The sequence below is a fragment of the Crocuta crocuta genome, unplaced genomic scaffold (genome assembly GCF_008692635.1).
Source record: "Crocuta crocuta isolate KB4526 unplaced genomic scaffold, BGI_CrCroc_1.0 scaffold72, whole genome shotgun sequence".
In the NCBI taxonomy this organism is placed as follows: Eukaryota; Metazoa; Chordata; class Mammalia; order Carnivora; family Hyaenidae; genus Crocuta; species Crocuta crocuta.
The window spans coordinates 3,105,692-3,125,720 of NW_027529427.1; the positions used below are offsets into that span (position 1 = coordinate 3,105,692).

A 20,029-nucleotide genomic window follows, 5' to 3' on the forward strand; every position below is an offset into this window, starting at 1 on the left:
CCTGACCCAGACAGCCAGAAGGACAGAGGCAGAGACTCGGATGAACAAGGGGCACGAGGGGGGATTCCAGAGCCAGGCGCGGTGCTATTAGGCCATGGTGGTCCCGGGGGGCATTTGTGGACTTAGGGTGTCAAGGCCCTCTCCACCCCGCAGGCCCTGAAATTCTAGCAGGCATGGCCCACAGCTTCCTCTGTGTGGGCAGCTGGACCTTCCAAGCTGGGAATGGAGGAGAGGGCATTGACACGGGGGCCAGGGGCCGCCTTGCTCGGGGCCAGCTCCTCTGGGATCAGGGCACCAGAGAAGCTGCCTTTATTCAGCATGGCCCGGCATCTCCAGCAGGTCCCTGGGTTGCTGCCAGCAGAGCCAGCCCTGGAAGGGGCACAGTGCCAGCTGGGAGGCACCAGGAGGCAGTGCTCTCCTCTCTGACTTGGTATCAAGGTGGGAGCCCAGGACCGACCAAATCCCTTCCCTCTCTGCAGAGAGGGGGACCCTCCCCACAAGCCTTAGGATGGCCCTGACACCTGACTGTTCACCTTAGGGCCCTGCACGTTTGACGTCTAACCCGAATTACTTCATGGAGCCAGAGAAGTGGGCTGGGGGACATCTGGGGTATAGGACATCATGATCTCCTGTGAAGGCTCATTTAGGGGAAAAGATGTAGGCCAAGAAAGTCAGAATGTCTTCTCACTTTCTTAAAACCAGAGGCCACTGTTTTTTGACCTTTGTCATCACCCCCTGTTCCCACTTCTTTTTCAGAAGAGTTTTTATATACCTGATTAAACAGTGTGTCCTCCTAGGCCTCGGAATGGAGCTGGGGTGACTTTGGGAAATTCCTCTCTATCATTAACATGTGGTCTTAAGGGAGGAAACCAACTTTCCTGCATACCTGTGTCCCGCCTGCTAACATGGATCCCACTTTCACTTGTGCTGCCTCATTTTGTCTGTTATCTCATCTTTTGAAGGAGATGAGGAAACAGGTGGAGAGAGGCTAGCGGCTCATTCATGGTGACATCTACTTCGAGATCCAACTGGGGTTCGAACTGTCTGAACTTCTGGGGTCTTTGTCACACCAGGGATGCCTGCCAAGCCCTCAGCAGCACTTTCCTGGTCTTCCTTCCCAGAATTCTGAGGAGAAGCTCCCTCAAACATGGGGAAAACACAAATGGGGAATTAATGATGCCCCAGTCCACGCTGTTTCTCAGCGATGGCTGCTGTGGTCCCCCGGGTGTGCGTACAGCGGTCACACTGCTGTTGACTTGTGCTAATGACTGAGGAAAATGTGCTGATTTCCCCCTGGCTTTGAGTGTGTACCCGTCCCACGTGCCCCACCCTGAAGCCGCATGTGGGAGCCTTAGGCTTCTCACCGCGTCTCTCTCCTACCCTGAGGGATCTTCAGGGGACACAACAAAGGCAGGCCCCAGCAACCCCTGCCCCTGGGGCTGCACAGCTGAGCAGAGCGGAGCCTCCGCAGGGCTGCTTGGATCTCATCTCTGAGGGGGAGGCCTCTTGGCAGTCGGGGCGGGGGGGAGGGGGGGTACAGAGAGAAGTGAGGAGGGGAAGTCAGGCCCCCCAAGACTGAGTAGATGTTTCTATTTCCAAAGAGTTAACAAAAATTAATACTCAGTGTTCTCACTCGATGCTAATGGCGACCTTGCTGAGGTGGTTCAGGAAGCTGTTGTCTCTTGTCCCAGCCAGTGTCAAGCAGGTGGGGAGCTGGTCTGTGCCTTGAAACTGCTTCCCCTGTTCTCTTGCAGTGACTCTGCAGGGGTGACATTCAGTCTACACAGTCACCGACCCAGAAGTATGCACTGTCCGGATCGTGAAAGAGGTTGGGCAGTGGGTCTGGTGAAAAGTAGGCCGAGGGTTTCAGCCTCGGAGGATGGGAGCCGGGGCGTGGCTCTTTCTCATGACCTTCACGTCTGGTGTCTTTCATCTGTTGACCAGGGCTTCTAGAGGTCTCTGGGACTCCTCAGACAGGGCTAGAAGGTGTGTCCAGGCTTTGATTCGCCAATCCCACTGCACAAGACAGAGGGCAAGTGTCAGTGACTGGCCTGGCTGAGGGCTTCTGGCCCGTGCGCCACCTTAGCCAGCTGTGTGTGCTGGTTTTCTGTTACCAGGTGCAGCTGAGGATGTATGAGAAGGTGTGATCAGAGGATATTAGAGCTGGAAGGGTTTTGGATCATTTCTTTCAATTCTGTCACAGAGCAGGGCCTAAAGTTGGGAGCACCTGACTTGCACCAGGTCATACCGCTAGCTAATGTCNCAAGCCCGACGCGGGGCTCGAACCCACGAACCGCGAGATCATGACCTAAGCGAAAGTCGGACGCTTAACCGACTAAGCCACCCAGGCGCCCGCTAATGTCTTAAATAAACAAAACATTGATGAGAGAGAGAGTCTGTGCTGACAAGCAAGTCAAGGGGGACTAACTTTCTTCTGGTCGGTCTGCCTTGCATAGAGCTGGGTTGCTGTCTTCCCCGCAGGGCTGGGGGCTGACCAGTGCTCCTGGGATGACCCGCCGCAGCAGGGTCTGTGGCCGGTGCCTGTTCTGACTGCATACGCTGTGCTGCTTGTTACGTGTTTTGAGTATCCCTTGTGTTTTCTGCTACCATTTACATGAGCCTCTGCTCCGTGAAGTTGAATCCTTAATCCTGCCTCTTCAGGGCAGTGCTAGATGTTTTGGGCCCTGAGACAGACTTGGAGAAGGAAGGCCACCCTCCATTTGTCAGTTGATAAGTTGAAGGTCTTTGAAGGGAGGCTGCTTGGGCAGTCACTTCAGCTGTGAAGACACTCAAGGGATCAGCTCCATGAGGGGTCTGCCCGGCTCTGTCCCCACTACCCTCTCCTGCCTCTCATTTAGCAGATGTTGACTGAGCACCTACACGTACTACATCCTGTGACCTGATGACACAGGTGACTAAGATGCCATCCTTGCCTTCAGGGACCTCGTAGTCTATTAGGGGACGCTGACCTGACTGCAGAGAGTCACCTGAAGTCTATCTAAAAGAGCAGTAAGAGAGGGTACCAGGAGAGTGGCAGACGGCCTGGGTGACTCCAAGTCCTCCCTCTGCCTGGAAGGTCTTGGCTGGCTCACCTTCCCTTTCTCTTCCCTGGATACTCATGGCCTCGCAGAACTGAGCGGGGGAGTCTCCGATTCTTATCTGGTCTCTGGGCAGGATTCACACTCTGAATGCTGAGCTGTTGGTGGACACTATGCAAGTTAGAAGTTTTACTGAAGTGGTTGTTGCATGTGGAAGGGTCTTTCTTTGAGCCTTCCAGGTCTGGGGACACCCAGTAGTTATGTCTGGTGCTTGGTATGTGGTGATGATGGTTCTGGGGCCACTTCAGCCTTCAGTGTCTCCTCTCTACTGCACACAGGGTCTCCCTGCTGCCCCAGCTCAGCTCATCTGGGTGCCCCAGTGCCTCATGTCTGATGACCCTGGTGCTCTGAGGCAGCATCAGGATCTCTGAAACCTTGGGAGTTTTGTGAGTAGAATTCAGTGGCAGAATTCGTAAACTTGGATGCTAGAAAATTGTACTTTATTTTCGCCAACATTTAACTGGAACTTAGCGTTTACTTCCATTAAGGATATAGGCACAAAGCTACACTACTCTGAGCTCCTGTGAGTTTGTCGCTGATAAGAGATCATACATGGATTCCTATCGCATTATATAGTTGTTGCGCAAATCTCCAAAAGCATAGATCCTCATCATTAGTTTGAAATTATGACAGTTTAGGGGCACCTGGGTGGCTCAGTCGGTTAAGCGTCTGACTTCAGCTCAGGTCGTGGTCTCGTGGGTCGTGGGTTCAAGCCTTGCGTTGGGCTCTGTGCTGACATCTCAGAGCCTGGAGCCTGCTTCGGTTTCTGTGTCCGACTGTCTCCTACTGCCCTTCCACTGCTCATGCTCTGTCTCTCTCAAAAATAAATAAACATTAAGAAAATTGAAATTATGACAATTTTGAGTTGTGCTATTAGGTCTTGCTACTTAATGTATTGATCAAGAAGCAAGTATATGACTATATCATGAGTTTATGCTTAAATATTTTTTATAGGTTTATTTGTTTTGAGAGAGGGCAAGAGAGAAAAAAGTGAGGGGGGCTGGAGAGAGAGGATCTGAAGAGGGCTCTCTGCTGTGCCCACTGTGGGGCTTAAACTAATGAACTGTGAGATCATGACCTGAGCTGAAGTCGAACACTTAACCCTTGGGCCACCCAGGCGCCCCTTAAATACCTTAATAACTATATTTCTATATACTTAGTCTCCTCATTCTGTATAATTATTTTACACAACTAAAAATATTCTGGGAAGGGGTCTGTAGATTTTAGCTGACCATCTTAGGGCCCCAAGGCCCCATAAAAGTAATGAAACCCTGAACATAACCCCTAAGACTGAGGAGAACCCTGAGGCAGTGAGTGGTGGTCCTGTCCGGCTGCTGCGGGGATCCCTCCCCACACGGAGAGCACGTGGGGATGCCCGCCACTGCTGTCTGGAGACTGCTCGGCTCAGAGAAGGTTCCTGAGGAGTCCTGAGGTAGGTGCATGATTTGAGGGGCATGTGAACAGAGCACACTTGTGACATCTGCTGAGCCCCTCCTTGCTGCTGCTGCTGTTGCTGCTGCTGCTGCTTGGGGCCTGCATGGTTAATTGCATTTGGAAGTGTGTGGTTCAGTCTGTCATATGCTTGCACTCAGGGAGGATGGAGAGAAAAGAGGTTTGGGCTGAGTACCAGAGACCTGGGTTCTAGGTTCTGTTCCACCACCAGCTGGCTTCTTTCTGGACCTTGACTTCCCCATCCGGAAAAGGAGAAGATTGGGCATCATCAGAGATTCTCAGACTATGTACTGGAAAGTGCTGGCTTTCCGTGACTTAGACCAATGTAGCCTATGCTCACATAAAAATTGCCACTGTTTTCTCAATTGCGGTGATAAAGATGACTTTCTCAATTTAAAATTGTTCTTTTCCTTAAGCCTTTGGTGGCTGTTACTCCTAGTCTGCCAGTAAGTACTTGTTGAGGGCAGAGGAAGTGGATGAGAAGCACAAGAATATTAATGTTAGGAAAACTTAGAACTGGCTGATCATGTTTAATTTTGCAACTTCATTCTGGCTGTGGGTTTTTGTTGCCCATCCTGTGAGTCCTTCCGCTAAAATTTGTCTTGGTTTGAATGTTGGGATTAAGCCTGTTGGTATTTTAAGGGCTTTTATGAAGGGTGTTCTGGCGGCTCCTGCGGGGCTCCAAGGCCCCTGTGGAGTTGAGCAGTTGTGAACATATGCACCCGGGGGTGCATTCTGCTAAGAAGGCTGACCTTTGCTCTGGATGAGCAAAGGGTGGGTAGGTTGGTAAGTCTAAGCGGGTGATGGCTTTTCTCCAGGGGAGATAATGTTCATGTTTACATCAGGCCACAAACAAAAGCAACAGTGCCCCTGATGTGTTCCCAGCCTTCCCTGTTCTGTGCAGCATGACTGTGAGGAGGACAAAGTGACAGTGCCTTGGAAGCAAAAGGAAGAAGAGCTGTAGGGTTGTTAGCTGTGTCGTCGTCTTTTGAAATAGACAGTGCTCTATGGAGACTGCCCCCCCCCGCCCCCGACTCCCTCCATCCCTCTTGACTTGGAGCTCAGCTAAGGCAAGAGTGTTGTGAATCTCCTCAGCAGGATTCATGGAGATTGCCATTTATGGCCTGATGGCTCCGAGGAAGCCCTGGGTACATTCTGCATCTTCTGGAATGTGTTCGCCATCCCTTGAGCATCGCTGGTTTGGGGTTCTCATCTGCCGCACAGCGGCCCATCATGGGTGGATGGCAGCTTGACTCCATGTCCAGCTCAGCAGTCCAAGGGGCCAGGTGATGACTGGCATTCTTGTAACAGTCTTGTTGAGTTTTCGCGCGGGTATCCATCCACTGCTGTCAGGTGTGGAAGGGTGGAGTATGTCTGGCTGTGAATGTTTTCGCTGACACTATGTTTCTCCCTTCTCTCTGAACTCGTCCAGCCCAGGGAACTTACACTTAGCTCATCCACAGGCCCTCGGAGTGTCGAGACTTCCCGGGCCACAGAGAGGGCCTGTGGTGTTTTAGCACCTTTTTCAGGAACAGGAAGTCAGAAGGAGTAGAATTTGATGGGTATGATGTTCTGTTGTGTTTTCTTCATCAAGTGCAGATATAGGAACCCCAAAGGCTTTGGAGCTGAAGCCCCAGGGCCCGCAGAGTTTGTGTGAATTCGCGGCTGGCTCCCTGCACACACCACCGTCCATGGTTACCGTGTTGTGTGTGTTGCTATGTACTGTTCTCACTGTGCACCGTGGAGTTGAGGGGGTGTGTTCAGACTAGCTCACGCCATGGCCTGTGAGCACGGCCTGGGTGTCCCAGCTCTGTTAGTGGAACATTTTAGAAAACCAGTGGCCATTGGTAGGAGTTACCTCATGCAAGTCACCTGGACTTGCCCAGCAGCAGAACGTAGTGGGGAGAACTTTGTATGTGGAGAGCCACAGGTGGGGACTCACTAATGTGTGCTTTCATGCAAGTTTGTCAGTTGCCATGCTCGTCTCTTTTCTTATGTGAGATGGGTAGCCTGCACCTTCCACAGGTGAGCATACTTCCTAAACTGTAGGCTGTCAGGAAACAAAGTATCCTTGTCTTCACAGTCCTTTGTGGGGATGGTGTGGGGTTTCCTCTTTGGCAGTGGGCCCGAGTTGGCTCTCCTGCCTGTCCATGCTTTGCTTTAATTTTCCAATTTTTTACCCTCCCTGTGAGCTGAGCTGAATTTTCTTCCCATATTCTGAATGCATGAAGGCATCCCCAAAGGGAGGAGGAAGTGCAGGAAGTTTACTGTTGAGCCGAGAAACAAGATCTTCTCATGTAGGCACATGTGCTCACCGCGTCTTTCCTGGGTCAGAGAGTCTCACAGAACCAGTCCTAAATACCATGATCATGATTCTGAATACCACTGCTGACCAGTGTCAGGATTGTACTCTCTGTACTGTTACTTGCTGAATTGTTTTTCCTAAATTGGCTTACTTTTTACACTTAAATTTATTTTATTTAAAAATTTCTTCAAAGTTTATTTATTTACTTTGAGACAGAGAGAGAGCGAGCGAGTGAGCACACGTGCAGATGGAAGGGGCAAAGAGAGAGGGAGAGAGGGAATCCCAAGCAGGCTCGCACTAACAGCTTGGAGCCCGATGTTGGACTTGAACTCATGAACTGTGAAATCACGACCTGAGCTGATATTAAGAGTAGGATGCTTAACCACCTGAGCTACCCAAGTGCCCCATTAAAAAAATTTTTATATTTATTTATTTATTTTGAGAGAGAGAGCACCATAGGGAGAGAGAGAGGGAGAAGGAGAATCTCAAGCAGGCCTTGCACTGACAGCACGGAACCTGACGCTCGCCTCGAACTCACGAACCGTGAGATCATGACCTGAGCTGAAATGGAAGGTCAGATACTTAACTGATGGAGCCACCTAGATGCCCCATAAATTTATTTTAAAAGGAAATATATCCTTATCAGAAAGAACCAGTATCACTGGCCAAGAAATAGATGGTACTGCAAAAATAAGCCACAGCAGAAACCAGATAACATCATTCATTTCTGGCTGGACGCAGCCAGCTGCGGAAGATCTCAGGCCAGGGGAGCCCTGCTCACTCTCCCTTGAGAAGGAGGCTTAGCTAGTATCAGGGAGGTTAAAGGTGTGTTGGCATCTAACTGAGACTTTATCTTTGCAGGAAAGTTGGAAAGGGGCTCACTTCTGCACTATTTAAAAATACTATTTGATGTGCTCTTGGGTCTGTCCACTGTTTGATGCTCCTTGTTCTGTACGTGGGCAGTGTTCCCCAAGCACTTAGTACAGCCTCTGAGCTTCCCTTGTCCCTGGATAGACTGAAGACTTTGAGAGTAGGGATTGTGTTTCCTTGTTTCTTTATTCTTTTGGATAGTGTCTGACACATAGTAAGTACTCAACAGTGTTTGTTGAATTGATTCAAAGCATAATGTATAGCATAGAGAGTACACCGTAGAGCCGAGGGGAGGGACAGATCCAAGAGTGAGGTTTGGTGGGGAAGGCTTTCCAGAGACAGGGGGCGCTCTCTGCTGTCCCAGCCCCACCCCTCCCCTCTCCCAGCCGGGAACCTGCCCCTTCACTCTTCCTGGGGAGTTCCCTCCCAGTTCTTGTTTCTCCTTTTGGTTCCCTCACCTCCTTCCCCAACCAGGGAAGAAAATGTGACAGCAGCCTGCCACCCCCTCAGAGCCATCCACCCTGAGGAGAGGTGGGCGGTCAGGAGACCTGTGCGTACACCTGAGCCCTTACAGGCTGCCCTCGGCTCCGGTGTTAAGGGGTGTTTGGTGCCCTGAGCCCCGGGGGGTTATCAGGTGCCCTTTTGTGTCTTTCGATCTTCCTTTCTTTCTAGCTGTCGTAGCCTCTAGCTCTGCACCGATGGGCGCCTCCCACAGCTGGCAGACCACTGTGGCGACGCACTCGGCGGTGGTTGTATCTATGCCGGGCTGCTCTCTGTGATGTGATTATCCAGTCCTCCAGAAAAAGACGCAGGCACCATTTGCTGTGGACACTGTGTCAGGAGCTGCCCACGTGACCCGTGGCTGTGCCCCGAAGTCCCCTCTGGCATCAGGACCCCACTTTCATCCAGTCACTGTTGGTCTCAGTGTTGCCGGTGCTGTGTGTAGAGGGTACCTGTCCTTTCCCTCCTGCCTGGGAATCTGGACCTCTCCCTCCCTGAGGACCTGGCCACTGCCTTCCAAGTTATTCTTAATGAGCACAGTGACTTCTGGGCTAGATACATCAAGTAACTCATTTAATCCTGGTAATAAACAACCCTCTGCAGTATTTACAACTACTGCCCCCTCTTTTGTAGATAAGGAAACTGAGGTTACCTGACTTGGTCAAGGTCAAATGGCTGGTGTCAGTGAGGAATACAGACAGACCTGGAGTCTGAGCTCTCCGTCACTGTGGTGTACCACCCGTCCAGGGATAACTGAGCTTGGTGTGAAAAAGGGATGGCCAATCTCACCGTTGGGATTGCCAGCAGCTAAAGCAGGTTCAGGAGAGGAAAAGGTAGCCCCTGGACTTGAGATTATTCTCTGCTTGCCTCTTTGCTCCCTGTTGGGCACACCTGTCTTCCATCCTGTCTATCTGGGGAGGTTATGGGTTGGGGAACAGTTGCGTCCCGCAGATACCTTTTAATTACAGCGTTTATAATTTGTGTTTGTGGCAAGAATTGATCTGCTTAGGGGGCGCCTGGGTGGCTCAGTCAGTTGAGTCTGACTTTGGCTCAGGTCATGATCTCACGGTTTGCAAGTTCGAGCCCCGTACCGGGCTCTGTGCTGATAGTGCAGAGCCTGGAGCCTGCTTCACATGCTGTCTCTGTCTCTCTCTGCCTCTCCCCTACTTGTGAGCACTGTCTCCCTCCCTCCCTCCTTCCCTCCCTCCCTCTCTCCCTCTCTCTCTCTCTCTCTCAAATCCTGGAAAATTAAAAATTAAAAATAAATCAATCTGCTCAGGGCTGGTCCTGAGATCATTAGATGGATGTGGAGCCAGCAGGCAGGGGTGAGAGGCAGCAGGGTTCTCTGGGAGGGTGAGGCTGGGGAGGGACACAGCAAGAGCATGTGGGGTGCTGTGGGGCATTGGGATGGTGTGGCATCCGGAGATTCTCGGGGGCCCCAGCAGGTAGGACACTGAGACAGGCTGGAAAGTCAGCTTCCCTGGGAAGCAGGGCTAGGATGATCCCTAGGTGTGTGTATTGCCCTTTCCTGCATTCAGGCACCAGAGTAGGTATGTGGGACCTGGAGGTGTTGGTCCTGAGTGTGCTCAGTCCTCCTTTTCTGTGGCTTCTGCCCGTCTGGTGTCTCCATCACCCTGCACCCTTTACATGGACTATCAGGCCTTTCCTGCGGACCCTTCATGCAGCCCTGCTTTGAAGCCGCTACACTTGAATAGAGATCAAAGCTTCAGGCTTTTGGGCACCAGCAGGTGGAGTGAGGCTCTGGAAATCACACCATACTGGCTTTTTCTTTTCTCAAGGACCATGGCCCCCAGACAGGCCTCCCTCCTTCCTTTACCCCAGCTGTCATAAGCCGCTTACCTTATAGCCTAATGCCGTAACAGCCAGGCACCATTTGGAATGGGATGCCCTTTAAGTGCAATGGCTTCTGTTCTGATCGGGGATGAAAGACATGGTCAGTACATCTGGGAAAGTCAGTGTTTAATGAGGAAACAGAAGGCGGACAGTTTTTTCAGGGTCATGCAGGATGACCCCTGTAAATGTGCAGGTTTTTTCCATGTGTGGCTACTTATGGAGGGTGAGTGGTTAATCTGCTCACAGCCTCCTGCATTCTGGGTCATTCCCTCCTGCTGTTAGGATGCTCAGGAAATGGAAGCTAATTCAGTCATTAATCTTAGCCTAAGCCAAGCTGAATCAGACAGATATGCTGGGATCTCCCTCCCTCAGACCCAGAGTGTAATACCCTCCAGGACCAAAGGGCTATGGCTTATCTGCACCGCCCCTCACCTTCACTGGTTCGGGTGATTGCAAATTGCCGAGACCTCCTCTGCATATATATGTAGATACACATTGTAACTGTCTTGCTTGGAACCAGGGAGGGTAGGGCTGGAAGCTTTTCTGAGGGAGAAATTCTGATGTAAGCAGAGTGAATGCCAGACTGGATCCGAATCCCAGCTCAGCCACTAAGTGATGTATAAGGTTGGCCCAACAGTATGATGTCTCCTGTGACTGTAGTTTTCTAACTGGATCTCTTCGAGTTGTTTTGAGGAAACATCTGGCACATTGTGGGTACTTAATATTTGTCAAGGAAACAAGTGATTCAGTGAGATGACATACCTCACAGTGCTGAAAGCAGTGCCTGGCATATTTGTGATCTTGGGTCTAGAGAGCCCTAAAACACTTCTGACTTTTTCTGGCTTCTAGGCTGAGATGTACATGAGATGTAGTCAGCCATCCACATGACCTCCATCTCTCGTGTGGTCTGGCTTCATGGACCAGCAGGAGACTCGTAACACCTGCCTGTTGTCCGGATGCCTTGAAGAGCCCCCCCCCCCCAAAAGGCTTTTTTTCTTTTCTTCTTTCTGGAGTCTTTGGAAAGCTCTCTCAAAAGCTAAGACCCAGTATCAAATGCCTTACCAGAAGGCTGTCTGGTCCCCAGGAAGATGCACCTGGAATCATACAGACCTTCACATACCTGAGCCTGAGACTAGATCTTCAATCTTTGTGCCCTGGCTTGGGCTAATAGTCTAATTTGTTTTTAAAATCCTCTTTGAGGGGCACCTAGGTGGCTCAGTCGGTTAAGTGTCTGACTTTGTGTCAGGTCATGATCTTGGCGGTCTGTGGGTTCAAGTCCCACATCGGGCTCTGTGCTGACAGCTCAGAGCCTGGAGCCTGCTTCGGATTCTGTGTCTCCCTCTCTCTCTCTGCCCCTCCCCACTTGTACTCTGTCTTTCTCTGTCTCTCAGAAATAAATAAACATTAAATTTTTTTAAAAAAATTCTCATTGAAGTTTAAGTGTTTTAATGTAACTTGTTATAGTAAGTCCATTAAAATTTTTTTTAGAAATTTTATTTATTTTGAGAGAGAGAGTGCACACACACCAGTGGGGGAGGGGCAGAGGGAGATGGAGAGACAGAATCCCAAGCAGGCTCCACACCATCAGTGCAGAGCATGATGCAGGGCTCGAACTCATGAAGTGTGAGATCAGGACCTGAGCCAAGATCAAGAGTTGGATGCTTTACTGACCACATCACCAAGGTGCTCCAGTAAGTCCATTTTTAAAGTGGATAATCAGTGTAATTTATCTGTTTTCTAAACCTGGACTTTCAAATCTCAAGTTTGTTTGAAGGGCGGCACACCATACCTTTCTCACTGTGCTTTGGTGAGAAGTGCTGTGCACTGTAGAGCTCCAAGCACATTCTAGCCTGTTATCCTGCAGGAGGAAGTCAGAATATAAACTGGCTCTTTTGCTTGCTTGTGGAGTATTATAAAACTCATGAGGGAAGTTCTTCTTGGGGTCTAACCTAATTCCCTGCAGAGCAACCATATGTTGGTGAAGGAGCAGGTCAGATAGGATGCATTTGATTGGCCCCGCTGGGTCTCATGTACATGGCTCATGTCTCCAGAGCCTCATTTTGAAGCTCCCATGTCCTAGGCAATGGAGTCAGTGGGAGGATTGGAAACTATCTTCCTTGTGGGCCTGAGGAGGAGAGAGTCTGGCAGTCTGCACATTGGAGATCTTTTTCCAGCTTTGTCTCAGACTCAGGACAGTTGTATGACCTTTCCCAGATCTTTAATTTCAGTGTTTTTGGCTGGTTTGGGATCCTCCATCCTCTGTCTCCTGTGGCACCAATAAGCAGGTCAGCTCACTGTTTCCTGCAGATTCACATTTTCCTCGATGGGCTGCATGGGATGCCTGGAGGTCATCTTGTCCATGCCCCTGCCTCTGGAACAGACTTCCTGTGTCCCTGTGTCCCTAGGGACAAGGTTCTTTCTAGAGTTTGACTGAAACCTCTCTTGCTGCCATCTTAGTCCCTTGGTCCACCTAGTCCTGCCTCTAGAGAGACACAGAACAGCTGCTTGGCCCCGCCCCTGTTCCTTCCTTGTTCTGGTTGGGGTATCACCTCCGTGCATCCAGCTCGTGAATCCCCCAGCAATTTCTTTGTCACTAGATCACATTGCAAACTCTTGTCCAAATGCTGTCTGGCTGCTTCCTGTTCCAGGCATCTCCCTCCCACCTGAGTATTTGTGTTTCTGGTTATTTATCCCCAGATGCAACGGCCGCATTTTTCCAGGTTGAATCTGCTCCTTGTTACTTCCTGCCTGGGTTTGCTAACATCTCCAGGTCCCTTTTGCAGCCTCGCATGGGCTTGCTGGGCTGCGTGCAGCCCTTGGAAACAAACCACCAATGAAGCGGGCTCCGGGCTGGGGAGAGCCCGCTTCCCTGCTGAGAGGGGCCACACCCCTCTGAAATCAAGGCTCTCCCCAGGAGGACATCTGAACGATGAACGCAGAAAGCCATCGAGTGCTGCCAGCAGGGGGATGACCTGCCCAGGGACCTGTCCCAGCTGTTGGGCTTCCTCTTAGTCTCCTGCGCTGAGAACAAGGGGACGCCTTCCTGCCCTCTCCTCTGTCCAAACAGCCATCACCAGTTCTAATTAAATACTCAGCAGATGAAACCACTGACTGCCTCCCAATGAAGGGATGGGGGCCATTTCCTGTCCAGGGAGGGGCTGGGCCAGTGTGGCAGGGGCCACAAGTTAAATGCAGAGGAAGAGTGAATGCTACCCCCATTTTTTTTTTAAAAGGGAGGGTTTATTTTACTTTAGTCTTTTCTGTTTTATTATATTGTAGGCCCCGATGACTCAGAACATCAGAGCTACAAGGGACCTTTGAGAGTCTTTAATGCTCCTCTCATTTTATAGCTCGTGGAAGTTTGGTAACTTTCTCCAATCCCCAGAAGTGTTATAAGAGGGCAGTCCTCTGCCCTCTAGATGGGTGCTCACTATTAGGCCTGACAAGTTAAGTCTCCCTCAATGAGGGGGGCTCAGAAATGGATGCCTGTCCAAACAATTCTGTCTTCCTCCTGCTGTGTCTTTCCTGACTTTTCACCTTGACCCAGGGCTAGAAGGTGAAGCTGGGTGCAGCCTCCCAAGGCTCTCGGTTTACCATAATTAAATTGAGGCCCAGGGATGTGAATGAGGGTGAGTTGGGTGGCTGCTCCAAGAGATTGTCAGAACTTGAGTGACCGGGGAAGGGGGTTGGCCCGGGCAGGGGTCGGGGGAAGACCATTAAAGATGGAACTCGTGCGTCCTGTCCCCCACCCAGTGCTCTTTCTCCCTGTCCCAGCACAGCTTCTGAGTTTTGAACATGTTGCTGTTTAGGAGGCTTCCTCAGAAGATGCTGATGAATTTGGAGTGCTTTTAAAATTCAACTGGGGAAATAAACAGCTGCAGCTTAAAACACAAACACACACACACACACACACACACACACACACACATTGTGCTGTCGTGTCTCCCCTCGCCCCAGTCTAGGAAAGACAGAAACACCCAAGCCATGTAGAAACACAGAAACCCATGTGGATGGACTGGAGGAGCCCTGCAGAGGGAGAGGGATGAGCTCCTGGCATATATCATACCAGGAGACCTCATGGTCTCAAGAACATGCGTCTGGAATCCTGGAGACCTTTGCATCCCTGTTGTGTGGGAACTCTTTGCAAGACAGAGCTGTTTTTCTTTGCTGAAAACCTTCCATTCCCCTTGGGAAGGGAGAGGAGAAAGGGATCAAGTATTTATTTATTTATTTATTTATTTATTTATTTATTTATTTATTTATTTATTTATTTTTGAGAGAACAAGCAAGGAAGGGGCAGAGAGAGGGAGACAGAGGATCCGAAGTAGGCTCTGCTCTGACAGGCTGACAGTGAGCCCGATGGGGGGCTCGCACTCACGAACCGGTGAGATCCTGACCTGAGCCAGAGTCAGATGTTCAACTGACAGAGCCACCAAGATGCCGCGGGAACAAGCATTTGTGTGGTCACCTGAATGCATACTCCTGTTCTCTTAAAGCTACTGTGAGGTAGCAGTTATTGTGAAATTATTCCCATTTTACAGAAACTGAGGCTCTCAGAGGTGAAATGAAACTCCATTTCAGAGCCATGCACTTCCCATGACACTGTGCTGCCACCTAATTCACCTGGGTTCTGTGGACCTACCTGGCTGAGGATTCCAGAATCCATGGTCTTTGAGGGACCATGCGATGTTGGGGAATAGCTGCTAACCCACTGCAGGCATCTGTTTCCTCCCTGGAAGATGGAACTCCTGTGACTTGGCTGCTTGGCTGTGTCGTTAGAATTCCTAATAACACGAAGTCTCTAATCCTCTGAGCTGTGTTCAGAAATGACTGTTAGGGGAGCCTGGCAGGCTCAGTCAGCTGAGTGTGAGTCTTTGGTTTCGGCTCAGGTCATGATCCTAGGGTTGTGGGATTGAACCCTGCATCCAGTTCCTCACTGAGCATAGAGTCTGCTCAAGTTTCTCTCTCTTTCTCTCTCTCTCTCTCTCCCCCTCCCTCCCTGTGTGTGTGTGTGTGTGTGTGTGTGTGTATGTGTCTCTCTCTGGCCACTGCCCCTCCTCCACTTGGGTGCCTGGACTCCTTTCCTCTTTCACTTTCTCTCTCTCTAGAAAAAGAAAAAAAAGAAATGCCTGTTGAAAAGATATTTACTGGTTTCTAACCTGTAAGCACCATCCAGAGGAGTTGTTTTAATTAGTCTACCGTGCATCTCCCATGCACAGGCATAGCAGGGCAGAAAGCAAAGTCCCCGCTCAGGCAGAGAGCAGGGGGAGTCTCTCCCACCCTAGTGAGAGACAGCAAGCTTCTTGGCTGCAGCTTGCTTTACATGCCCACCTTTTTTTCCCTGTATTTAGGAACCCCTCCTCCAACCATATTACCCCTCCAGTTATGACCTGCTCGCTCCGCTTCTTCATAGCCAGGCTTAAAGAAACCTTCCTGTTGAAGTGTAACATATATCAGAAAAGCGTACGTGCACAAATTGTAAGTGTAGGACTTGATGAATTATTCCAAGTGGATCCATGTGTGTAACACCACCCAGATGAAGAAATAGAACATTTCCAGCTCTCCAGAACCCCCTTGGGCCTCTGCCCAGTCACGCGTCCCTGTCCAAAGGTCACCATATCCTTCTATCTTTGTGTTGCCTGTTTTTGAACTTTATGTAAATGGAATCAGTCAGTATATACTTAGTGCCTCATTTTCCCCCCTCAACATTAAGTGTGTGATATTTACCTATATTATGTGTTGTGATGGTTTATTCACTACTGTAAGGGTATTTATTTCAATTGAGTGTACCACAATTTACTTATGCGGTCTCCTGTCAGTGGTCATTGTTTTCTGCTTTAGGCTATGAATAGTGTTGCTTTGACTGTTCTTTTACAAATCTTTTGGTGAATGTACTTCTTTATTTTTATTTTTTAATTTTAGAGAAAGTTTGAGTGGGGGAGTGGGGCAGGAGGAGAAAGAGAGAGAGAGAGAATCTTATGCAGCCCAATGTGGGGCTTGATCACATGACCTTGGGATCATGACCTGATCCAAAATCAAGAGTCAGATGCTCAACCAACTGAGCCACTCAGGCGCCCCTTGGTGAATGTGTGTCTCATGGGCATTCTTTGTGGAGGGAAGTGCTGGGTCATATGGTATATATGTGTTTGTTTAACTTTAGTAGACACAACTGACCAGTTTCCAAAGTTTTTGTGTCAATTTATGCCCTCCGTTAGCAGTGTACAGGAGTTCCAGTTTCTCCACATACTTGGCAACACCTGGCATTGTCAGTCATTTTAATTTTAGTCATCGTGTTATGTATGTAGTGGTGTTTCAGTGTGGTTTCAATTTTCATTTTCTGATGGCTAATAAGATGAAAACCTTTTCACATGTATTCCCCCTCCCGTCCCCAGCCATTTGGATATTCTCTTTGTGAAGTGCTTGTTCATGTCTTTCAACCATTTTAAAAGATGAGTTGTCTTTCTTTTCCTTATTGATTTGAAGAAGTTCTTCATATATTCTTGGTATCGTGCTGAGTATCTGTTTTCCAAATATCTTTTTTCCACTCTGTGGTTTTCCTTTCCTTCTTCATTTGTGCCTTTTGGTGGATAGAGTTTTTTAATTGTATCCTAGTCTAATTTATTGATCTTTTTTTGTATGATTAGTGTCTTTTATGTTCTGTTTAAGAAATCATCACCTATATGGAGGAGGGCACTTGTGGGGATGAGCACTGGGTGTTATATGGAAACCAACTCGACAATAAACTATTTGTAAAAAAAAAAAATAATACAATAAATAGACCAAAAAAATCACCACCTATAAAGGACAAGTTGTGAATATATTCTGTAATGTTATCTTCCAGAACTTTATTGGTTAATACTTTATTTTTAGATTATCATCCTCATAAAATTGATTATTTTTCTTGTGTGTTTGGTGGAATGGTTGTGAGTTGAAATTAATTTATTTTTCCACATGGATGTCTGATTGACCCAACAACATTTGTTGAAGGAACTGGCCTTTCCTTTGGCTCTGCAGTGTTCCACATCATCAAACAAGTGTGTGGTGCTGCCTCTGGATTCTCTATTTTATTCTGTGGGTCTGTCTGACTGTCTTTTTGCTAATACCTCATTATCTTAAACATTGCACTTTATATTAAGCCTTTCAAAGTTTTTTCCCCCCATTTTTTTTTATCTTAGGCAAGCTCCTTCAGTCTGTGCCCCAAATGGCCTTATGTAGATGACTGTCCCCCTCCGGTTGGTGCTAAAACATAACAGGTATTTTAGTTCTCAGCTTTCTTAACCTTATAACAATGTCCAAAACAGCTGGCCTTCCCTTCATGTTTGAAACACTATCTAACCTGATACCATGCTTTCCTGATTTCCCTCCTACCTCTCTGGCCGCTTCCTCTAAGTCTTCTTGGGTGGGTTATTCTGCTGGGTTGTTATTTTAATCCTTTTTATTTTCTATTTTCTATTTTTAATTTGAGAGAGAGAGAGTGTGTGTGCACGTGTACGAGCTGGGGACAGGCAGAGGGAAGGAGCGAGGGAGGGAGGGAGGGAGGGAGAGAGAGAGAGAGAATCCCAAGTGTGAAGCCTAATGCAGGCCTTGATCCCATGACCCTGAGATCATGAACTAGTGAAATCAAGAGTCCGACACTCAACTGATTATGCCACCCAGGGTGCCCCGAAGGTTATTATTTAAATGTTGGGCTTTTTTGAATCTCATTTCTAGGCTCCCTTTTCTCATTTTACAGTTACTCCCACAATGATTCATTTCCAGCATTTCCGCTGCCATCTTCATGTTAAAAGAGCTCCTGAATTTATATCTCCACTTAGAATTTTCTTCAGAGCTTGAAATCATGGATCATCTCAGAGTTTTTCCCTTTGTGGTTCTCTTCCTGAATTATTTTTCTAACCCACAATTTTTTAGCTTCCTACCTTCTTTATATACACAGATCCCCTCCAGTTGGGTCTTCAGACAAGGATTTCTTTGAAATTCAGTTGCTCAAAATCTTAAATTGGGGGTATTTCTCTAATTCACTAGGAAGTTGAGAGAATTACCCAATTTAATTCTGTCAGTTTCTTTGTTTTCTTAGGAGACAGGTAATACCCCTGCCGTGTTGGTTGTCAACCCTCCTAGGTTTCCATGAAGCTCCCCTCATCTTCAGTGTTACTATTTTCATCTTCATTTTGACATATAGAAAGGTAGAGCTTCAAAGGAGGGGAAGATGAAGGCACAGAAATGCCAAGTGAATTCCTCCCACCACAACTGGTAGTCAGCAAGGCCCTCAGGTTTTTCCATCAAAGTCCCCTCACAAGGACCATTGGTGATTCTCAAAAACCATATATCCAGTCTCCAGCCTTGATTACTAGTCCAGGAGAGGGAAAGAGCTGTGCCTTTCACCCTGCTGGGAAATTGACAAACAGGCCTATTTATTTGTTCATTGCTTATGCCCTATGATTCTCTTGATAATCACCTTAGAACTTTTTTAGGTCAGAATCATCCCCTGTATCTCTTAAACCTGGAGATTCAGTGTCATAGGGGCTATTAATCAACATGTCCATTAGATCAAAAGTTCTTTTTTGTGTGTTTGTGTATGTAGGTGGTCGATTTATTCTTAAATTTGAGCATTATCAGAATCACCTGAAGAGCTTATTCAGGACCATGTTTCTCTGTATGGTTTGATTAGTGGTTGCTCTAGAGATTATGGTAGATACGCTTATTTTTTTATAGTGTACTCAGAGTCCATATTTTACCATTTCAAGGTGAGTGCACATACCATACCATCTCATAAATCCCTTTACCCTTCCTGCTTTGTCTAGTCATTTTGTTACATAATTACAGTGACATCTGTTGAAAAATACATCAGAAATGTAACAATCTTTATTTTAACTACTAAACATATTTTTAAAAAATCGAGAAGAATGGTATATTTCATTTACTCAGATATTTACCATTTTTGTGGCTCTTTCTTCATTCCCAATGTTCTAAGTTTCCCTTCTGTCTGAGGAATTGCCTTTAGTATTGCTTTTATCGTTGGCAGGAAGTTATCTTATTTGCCTTCATCTGAGAGTCCTTTATTTTACCTTTCATTTGCGAATGATATTTTCACAGGATAGAGAATTCTAGTTTGACAATTCTTTTCTTTCTGTATTTATAAAACGTTCTTCTCCTGTTTTCTGGCCACCTCATTTCCTGATTAGAAATCTGCATTCATTCAGATCATTGTTTCCTGTTTATCTCTGGTATTTTTTTCTTTGTCTTTAGTTTTGTCAGCAGTTTGATTATGAAATGTGTGAGTATGGATTTTTTTGGATTTATTCTGTTGGGATTCGATGGGCTTCTGGAATCTGTATGTTTATATCTTTCACCAGGTTTGGGAGGAAGTTTTCAGTTATTATATTAATTTTTTTTTCTGCACTGAACTCTTATCTTCCTGGAGGTTTGGGGGCATTGATGTTAGATCTTTCTGGTAATATCCTAAGGTCTTGAGGTTATGTTTGTTGTTTTCAATTATTTTTTCTCTCTGTTGTTCCTATTGGATAATTTCTTAAAAATATATTTTTTATTACTCAAAAGAGCTTCATTGTAAAATTTACCTTTCTTACTCTGAGCTTCTGGCTTCAACACTTTCATGATGATTTTCTGCTCTTCAGTAAGGAAAGCATGCTTGATCCTGTCATGAACACACCTAGCACACATGGAACCATCATGGACCCTGCTGACATCTTTTCTTGTTTTGGATAACCTCATAAGAACTTTAGGTCTCCCAGCACGGACTCCTTGAAGTTGGCCTGGATACATGCTACATGCAGATTTTAGTGCTTTCCTAACCTTCTCGGTATAAAGGAAAACGATTCTATTACTAGGGGTTCAGGATAGCCTAGTTTTGTTAGAGGCTGTATTGTACGACAGCCTTTGAATGTATGTCAAATGCTGGACCATTCTGAATGCTTATGGATGCCGTGCC

General features: G+C 47.7%; 1 protein-coding gene and 1 pseudogene across 1 annotated transcript in view; one reads left to right on the forward strand and one right to left on the reverse strand.

The window, feature by feature from the left end:
• ANO2 (anoctamin 2) overlaps positions 1-20,029 on the forward strand; it is a 328,305-nt gene that overhangs the window by 6,191 nt on the left and 302,085 nt on the right. The window lies entirely within an intron of this gene.
• On the reverse strand, positions 165-20,004 carry LOC144227401 (large ribosomal subunit protein eL34 pseudogene; annotated as a pseudogene).